The sequence below is a fragment of the Triticum urartu genome, chromosome 6 (genome assembly GCF_003073215.2).
Source record: "Triticum urartu cultivar G1812 chromosome 6, Tu2.1, whole genome shotgun sequence".
Classification (NCBI taxonomy): domain Eukaryota; kingdom Viridiplantae; phylum Streptophyta; class Magnoliopsida; order Poales; family Poaceae; genus Triticum; species Triticum urartu.
In genome coordinates, this window is record NC_053027.1 from 331,313,022 (window position 1) to 331,321,563 (window position 8,542).

An 8,542-nucleotide genomic window follows, 5' to 3' on the forward strand; every position below is an offset into this window, starting at 1 on the left:
GTGCTGGTTCTCTTTTTAGGGAAAGAACGCCGGATGAAGCTGAAATTTTATTGAACAATATGTTGACAAATGAAAATAATTGGGCACCTCCTGAGCCAGCTCCTTTTCCAATTAATGATCCTATTCCTAAACCAACTCCGAAGAAGAGGGGTATTCTATTTCTCAGTCCCGAAGATATGCAAGAGGCAAAGAAATCTATGAAGGAAAAAGGTATTAAAGCTGAAGATGTTAAGAATTTACCTCCTATTGAAGAAATATATGGTCTTAATTTACCGCCTATTGAAGAAACATATGATCTTATTCCTTTATTTATTGAAGAACCTCCAGACCTCGATAACCCGACACAGGTAGTAAAGGTAAATTCTCTCTATAGATATGATAAAGCTGAAATCCCTCCTGCTAAAATTACTAGTCAATGCTTGGATGAGTTTGATAATTTTATGTTTAAGCAAGAAGACTTCAAATCTTATTTTGGTAGACAATTAAAACAAGATGCTGATATGATTAAATACTTGGGTGATTATATGGCTAATATTAGAGGTGAACTTAAACTTGTTAGCAAACATGCTTCTATGGTTACCACTCAAGTAGAACAAGTACTTAAAGCTCAAAAGGAATTGCTCAATGAGATGAATAGTAAGAAAAATGATTATGCTGTTAAAGTGGCTACTAGAATTGGTAGAATGACTCAGGAACCTTTGTATCCTAAAGGCCACCCTAAGAGAATTGAGCAAGATTCTCAGAGAATTAAAATTGATGCACCTAGTTCTTCTAAAAAGAAGAAAAAGAAAAATGATAGAACTGTGCAAACTTCTAGTGAACCTATTGCTGAACCACCTGATAATCCAAATGATATCTCTATGTCGGATGCTGAAACACAATCTGGCAATGAACATGAACCTAATGAAAATGTTAATGATGATGTTCATAATGATGCTCAACCTAGTAATGATAATGATGTAGAAATTGAACCTGCTGTTGATCTTGATAACCCACTTTGTTGCTAGGAAACATGGTAAAGAAAGAGAACCTTGGGTTCAGAAACCCATGCCTTTTCCTCCCAAACCATCCAAGAAAAAAGAGGATGAGGATTTTGAGCGCTTTGTTGAAATGATTAGACCTATCTTTTTGCGTATGCGATTGACTGATATGCTCAAAATGAATCCTTATGCTAAGTACATGAAAGATATTGTTACAAATAAAAGAAAGATACCAGAAGCTGAAATTTCCACCATGCTTGCTAATTATACTTTTAAGGGTGGAATACCAAAGAAACTTGGAGATCCAGGAGTACCTACTATACCATGCTCCATTAAAACAAACTATGTTAAAACTGCTTTATGTGATCTTGGAGCCGGTGTTAGTGTTATGTCTCTCTCTTTATATCGTAGACTTGACTTGAATAAGTTGACACCCACTGAAATATCTTTGCAAATGGCTGATAAATCAACTGCTATACCTGTCGGTATTTTTGAGGATGTGCCTGTTGTACTTGCAAACGTTACTATTTTAACGAACTTTGTTATTCTTGATATTCCCTAGGATGATAGTATGCCTATTATTCTTGGCAGACCTTTTCTTAATACTGCAGGGGCTGTTATTGATTGCACTAAAGGCAATGTCACTTTTCATGTTAATGGTAATGAGCATACAGTACACTACCCGAGGAAACAACCTCAAGTTCATAGTATCAATTCTATCGGAAAAATTCCATCGATTATATTTGGAGGTTTTGAAGTTCCTCTTCCTACTGTCAAGAAGAAATATGATATACTTATTATTGGGGATGTGCATATCCCCGTTGAGGTAACCTAGTGTTATTCGAAATTTCTCCGGTTTCATGTTAATCGGAATGAGTTTGTTAACAAGACTTGATTAACCTTGTTAGTGGATTCCTTTTGATGGGCATGAGATGGATGAAACTAGAAGCACAACTTTCTGTACCCTCTTTATACTTTCTGTTATTTAGTTGAAATAAAATAAAAATAGTATTTTTCTGTCTGTTTCCTGATTTATCCATGCAATATAAAAATGTCCCGAAAATAAAAGTCCTGAGAATGACATGCCAATTTAATATTATTTTTTCGGGAATATTTGAGGATTTATGGAACAAAGAACACACCAGGGGACCAACCACCTTGCCATGAGTGTGGAGGGCGCGCCCCCTGCCACGTGGGCCCACGGTGGCCCTCCTCCACTTATTCCTGCACCCATCCTCTTCTTCTTCCTCCCACAAACACAAAAAACCAACTCAAGCACGAGTTCCAGCCCTCTTTGCTGCCATTTTCGATCTCCTTGCTCAAAGCACCTCTCACAAAACTGCTTGGGGAGATTGTTCCTTGGTATGTGACTCCTCCATTGGTCCAATTAGTTTTTGTTCTAGTGCTTTATTCATTGCAAATTTTTGCTCCTTAGGTGACTCTTTTCTTGAGCTTGCATGTCAAATTTATATGGTCAAAAGTAGTTTTGATGCATGATATAGGCTCTAGGCACTTGTAGGAGTGGTTGCTATCAATATTATTGAGTTTGGTTTACTTTTATTTTGAAGTTACTAATTTTTTTTAGAATTTTTCAGAGGAATAAATATGCTTAGGAAAATGTTCCAAGGTGATTCTTCAAAGAAGCAAGGACCCAGGCTTGCAATGTGTGATGCTGACGAAGGGCCACCAAGAGACGCTCCAGTGCGTCGTTGTGAGTGGCCTTCTGAAAATTTTATGGATCGAGCAGGAATTAAAGAAGAATTTAACGCATATTTGCATAATGCCGGTCTTGAGGACTTTGAGGCAGACAAATTCCCCCAGTATGATGATCTCACAAGATCTTTTGTAAAGAGGTTTGAGTATTCATCTTCGCGTAATTCTCCTTCAGTCATGTTTGATCTTTATGACAAATCTTATACCATGGACTTAGAGGATTTCACTTTTGCTTGCAAACTTCCACAATGGGGTAGTGTTAGGGATCCCCCTAATCTGAATTTAGAAACTTTCTTGCTAGTATAACTGTAGGGGAATCTAGAGATATAACGCAAGCTACCATAGGGAGCATTCACTTTGCTGCTATACATTATTTTGCTCTCTTCATAGGTAGGTGCATAAATGCTAAGGATGAAGCATGGCACATGTGTGTCCCTGACCTTAGCATTCTCAGGAGTGATGTGTCAGGAGACCAATCTTATCATATGGGAGCCATTGTAGCTCATAGGTTGCATCATAATAGATATAATGGAGATTTCTTTGGAGCAATGTATGCAGCCCGCTTAGCTAAATTTCTTGAGATAGACCTTCGTGAAGGAAACATGGAGTTGCCTCCTGCTTATTTAGATTTTGATTCTATGGTTTCTCACAATTTGTTGAGAAGAACGAATCACCTCTCTAGTACCGACTAATCTTTGACAGACGCCGTGCTGTCCGTATTACTCTCCCTGCTCCTGCTTTCTTTGATTATCAGGCGAGTGGAGGATTTACTATTACCAGAGAGGAGGCAGATGAGTACGAGAGGAGGGCGAAGGCTGCTCGTCGCCACACTGCTGCTCAGGAGGCGATAGCCGCTGCATCACAATACGACCCCAACAACTATTATTATGGATATCAGCCAGGCCAGCCGTGGCCATAGACCAACTTAGGCCAAAAGCCTAAGCTTGGGGGAGTACGTATTTCTCACCGACATTACATTTATGTTCACACACACTCATCGCTATATGTCGGTGCTCATACTTTTTCATTGTATCATCCATGCAAGTTTATTTTGTTTTATGCTTTCTTCTTGTGTGTTTGATAAACCTTAAGAAAAACCATAAAAATTAGTTGTAGCTTTTAATTTATTTAATTTCCATGCTTGTAGTAGTAATTAAAAAAGAAAACCCAAAAATATTTCCTGTTCTTCCTGTGCTTGTTGGGAGCTTTCCCGTGTAAATAGTTTTATTTCTTTTCTTTTCTTTGGGGGTCAGTAGGGGAATACCATGATTAAATTGTTGAAGTGGCTCTTATATGCTTTATTGTTGATTTAACTAAGAGCCCATATTGCTTTATCTTCTCCTATTTAGTGAATGCTCGCAGATTCCAGCTTAGTCCAATGCACGTGCACTCTTATTATTATTCACATCGTTCGGTCGTGCAAGTGAAAGGCAATTATGATGATATATGATGGACTGACTGAGATAAGAAAAGCTGGTATGAACTCGACCTCTTTTGTTTTTGTAAATATGATGAGTTCATCGTTCTTGATTTAGCTTGTTATGAATAAACATGTTTGCAATGACAATTAGAGATCATATTTGCTTGTGCCATGCTTGATTAGCTATGAGTAATAATGGTTTATCTTGCGTGCCAACATGCTATTAAAATGGTTATGATGTGGTATGATAGGGTGGTATCCTCCTCTGAATGATTTAAGTGACTTGACTTGGCACATGTTCATGCATGTAGTTGAAACAAATCAACATAGCCTTGACGATATTTTTGTTCATGGTGGATTATATCCTACTCATGCTTGCATCCAATTTTTATTAATTTTAATGCATGTACATGCCTGTTGTCGCTCTATAGCTGGTTGCTTCCCAGTCTTTTGCTAACCTTCACCTGTACTAAGCGGGAATACTTCTTGTGCATCCAATGCCTTAAACCCCAATGTTATTCCAGATGAGTTCACTATACCTTCCTATATGCGGTATCTACCTACCGTTCAAAGTAAATTTGCATGTGCCAAACTCTAAACCTTCAAATAATCATCCTGTTTTGTATGCTCGAATAGCTCATGTATCAACTAGGGCTGCCTGTATCTTCCATGCTAGGCGGGTTATTCTCAAGAGGAGTGGACTCCGCTCCTCACTCACAAGAATATGGCTGGTCACCGGGATGCCCAGTCCCATGCTTTATGCAAACTAAATCAAAAATAATTGCAAAACAAAACTCCCCCTGGGATCTGATGTATGTTGGAGGCACTCGTTGTTTCGAGCAAGCCATGGATTGATGTTTGTTGGTGGAGGGGGAGTATAAACTTTACCATTCTGTTTGGGAACCGCCTATAATGTGTGTAGCATGGAAGATATCGCCATCTCTTGGTTGTTATGTTGACAATGAAAGTATACCGCTCAAAATATTATTCACCTCTATTTCAAAACCGAGCTCTGGCACCTCTAAAAATCCCTGCTTCCCTCTGTGCATAGCCTATCTATTTACTTTTATGTTGAGTCATCACCCTCTTATTAAAAGCACCAGTTGGAGAGCACCGCTGTCATTTGCATTCATTACTGTTAATTTATATTGGGTGTGACTATGATTGGATCTCTTTTACCATGAATTACAATGTCTAGTCAGTCCTTGATCTTTAAAGGTGCTCTGCATTTATGTTTTGCGGTCTCAGAAAGGGCTAGCGAGATACCATCTTGTTATATCATATTATGATTGTTTTGAGAAAGTGTTGTCATCCGAGATTTATTATTATGGCTTGCTAGTTGATTATGCTATTGATATGGGTAATCATGATACCTGAGAATTATTGCAAATGTGGTTAGTTATAATCTTTGCTGAAAGCTTGAATGCTAGCTTGACATATTTACAACAACAAGAGCAAACAGATTTGTAAAAGTTTTTCTTTATTTCTTTCAGTTTGTCAACTGAATTGCTTGAGGACAAGCAAGGGTTTAAGCTTGGGGGAGTTGATACATCTCCGTCGTATCTACTTTTCCAAACACTTTTGCCCTTGTTTTGGACTCTAACTTGTATGATTTGAATGGAACTAACACGGACTGACGTTGTTTTCAGCAAAATTGCCATGATGTTGTTTTATGTGCAGAAAACAAAAGTTCTCGGAATGACCTGAAACTCCATGGAATATCTTACAATAAATAATAAAAAATCCTCGCCAGGGGGCCCACACCCTTTCCACGAGTGTGGGGGCGCCCCCCAGGGCGCGCCCCTTACCTCGTGGGCCCCCTGGAGACCTCCCGACTGCAACTCCAACTCTATATAACTACTTTCGGGGTGAAAAAAATAGGAGAGAAGATTTCATCGCGTTTTACGATACGGAGCCGCCGCCAAGCCCTAAAACCTCTCGGGGGGCTGATCGGGAGTCCGTTCGGGGCTCCGGAGAGGGGGATTCATTGCCGTCATCATCATCAACCATCCTCCATCGCCGATTTCATGATGCTCACCGCCGTGCGTGAGTAATTCCATCGTAGGCTTGCTGGACGGTGATGGGTTGGATGAGATTTACCATGTAATCGAGTTAGTTTTGTTAGGGTTTGATCCCTAGTATCCACTATGTTCTGAGATTGATGTTGCTATGACTTTGCTATGCTTAATGCTTGTCACTAGGACCCGAGTGCCATGATTTTAGATCTGAACCTATTATGTTTTCATCAATATATGAGTGTTTTGATCCTATCTTGCAAGTCTATAGTCACCTATTATGTGTTATGATCCGTTAACCCCGAAGTGACAATAATCGGGATACTTACCGGTGATGACCGTACTTTGAGGAGTTCATGTATTCACTACATGTTAATGCTTTGTTCCGGTAATCTATTAAAAGGAGGCCTTAATATCCCTTAGTTTCTGTAAGGACCCCGCTGCCACGGGAGGGTAGGACAAAAGATGTCATGCAAGTTCTTTTCCATGAGCACGTATGACTATATTCGGAATACATGCCTACATTACATTGATGAATTGGAGCTAGTTCTGTGTCACCCTATGTTATGACTGTTACATGATGAACCACATCCGGCATAATTATCCATCACTGATCCAATGCCTACGAGCTTTCCATATACTAGTTTACGCTTATTTACTTTCCCGTTGTTATTGTTACAATCACTACAAAATACGAAAAACATTACTTTGCTTTCATTACTCTTTTGTTACCGTTACCATCACTATCATATTACTTTGCTACTAAACACTTTGCTGCAGATATTATGTTTCCAGGTGTGTTTGAATTGACAACTCAGCTGCTAATACTTGAGAATATTCTTTGGCTCCGCTTGTGTCGAATCAATAAATTTGGGTTGAATACTCTACCCTCGAAAGCTGTTGCGATCCCCTATACTTGTGGGTTACCACGGGGTGGCGGAGGCAGGGGTCTGGGCCGGTGGTCGCTGACGGTTCGAGAAAGATCGTCAACAGTGACTGGGGGGGGGGGGAGACGAAGGCTATCTGCCCGTTCCTTATAGATCGGATGGTTCATAAAAAAATCGACTGACCTATTTATTTTCAGTCGACTGTTATCTTGATTGGACCACATGTGGTGGTGTGCTGGAGGAGTACCTGCATTTCCTGTGCTCATATATTACAAAATCATACAGAGTATAATCTAATTTTGTTTGCCATGCAATGTTGTAGAGCTATCATATGTCTCTTGTCATTTATTTTTCAGCCACCTGCTATCTGCTACTTTTACAGTGCACTAGTTCTGCACACAGTTCACCCATACTCTCACTATTGCGTTTTTATGCAAGGGTATTTCAGACTCTATCTTCATAGAAGTAGAAAAGAAAAGAGAGAAGTCGCTACCACTTTGTACGCGGGTAGGCCAGACACGTTCAGCACTTTAAAGGGTGTAGTGTCAGAAGATGGAGATGGTAAACGTAGCTCTGTAGTTGACAATCTCGGTCGCAATGAACCACCATCCGACGTGCCTGCTTTAATTTTGTGGTGTCATATGTGGTGGCATGTTGCATAAGTTGTCTAGCTTGTATTCGTAAGGCCGAAGTCGGTCTTTATTAAGATAAGGAAAGCCATTTTTTACATGGACCACCATCTCGGGAGCACCAGAAGTCAATTAGCTAGTCAGGGCACTGGCCAAGCCAATGATAAGCCCATCACAGGCAAGCATCACCTGGAAGCCAACTAAAAAGCCACGATGGTGGCGAAACAGCCCACCTCCCACTAGGATCTCAGGTCCTAGATGATCATGCTCACCGCACCAACCGGATGTCTAGCTTGTATTGCTACCAATTTGGTTAAATTGCATCTGCTTAGCTTACACACTATACCTTTGAATATGACATGCCTTCCTGTTTTTGGTACATACTAGTACATCTGTCTATTAACCATGTTCTTACATCAAACTAATGTTCTTGTGTATCCCTCATCGATCACTTATGATGAGACAGTTAGGTTAGTGGACTACTGTGAGAAAAGATCCTCATTTAAAGAATGCAGCGTCAGCCTCCCCACATGATTCTCAAGAAACAACAAGGCTAGATGAATATAGTGAACGTAGCTCTATAGTTGATTACCGCATTTCCCCTACACTAGCATCGCAGGTGCTTGCCCTAACTTGGCAGTGTGATACGTGGTTGCATGTTGCATATGGTGTCTAGATTGTAATTCTTCCAATCTGGTTAAATTGCATGTGCTATTCTTCTTAGTTTATACATTATACCTGTTAATGTGACATGCCTTCCTGTTTTTAGTACATAGTACATCTGTCTATTAATCATGGCCTTACATAAAACTATTGTTTTTTGTGTCCCTCATCAATCAATATGACGAGACAAATTTAGTATATGCAGTGTGATATTAGTTGCATCTTTCATATGATT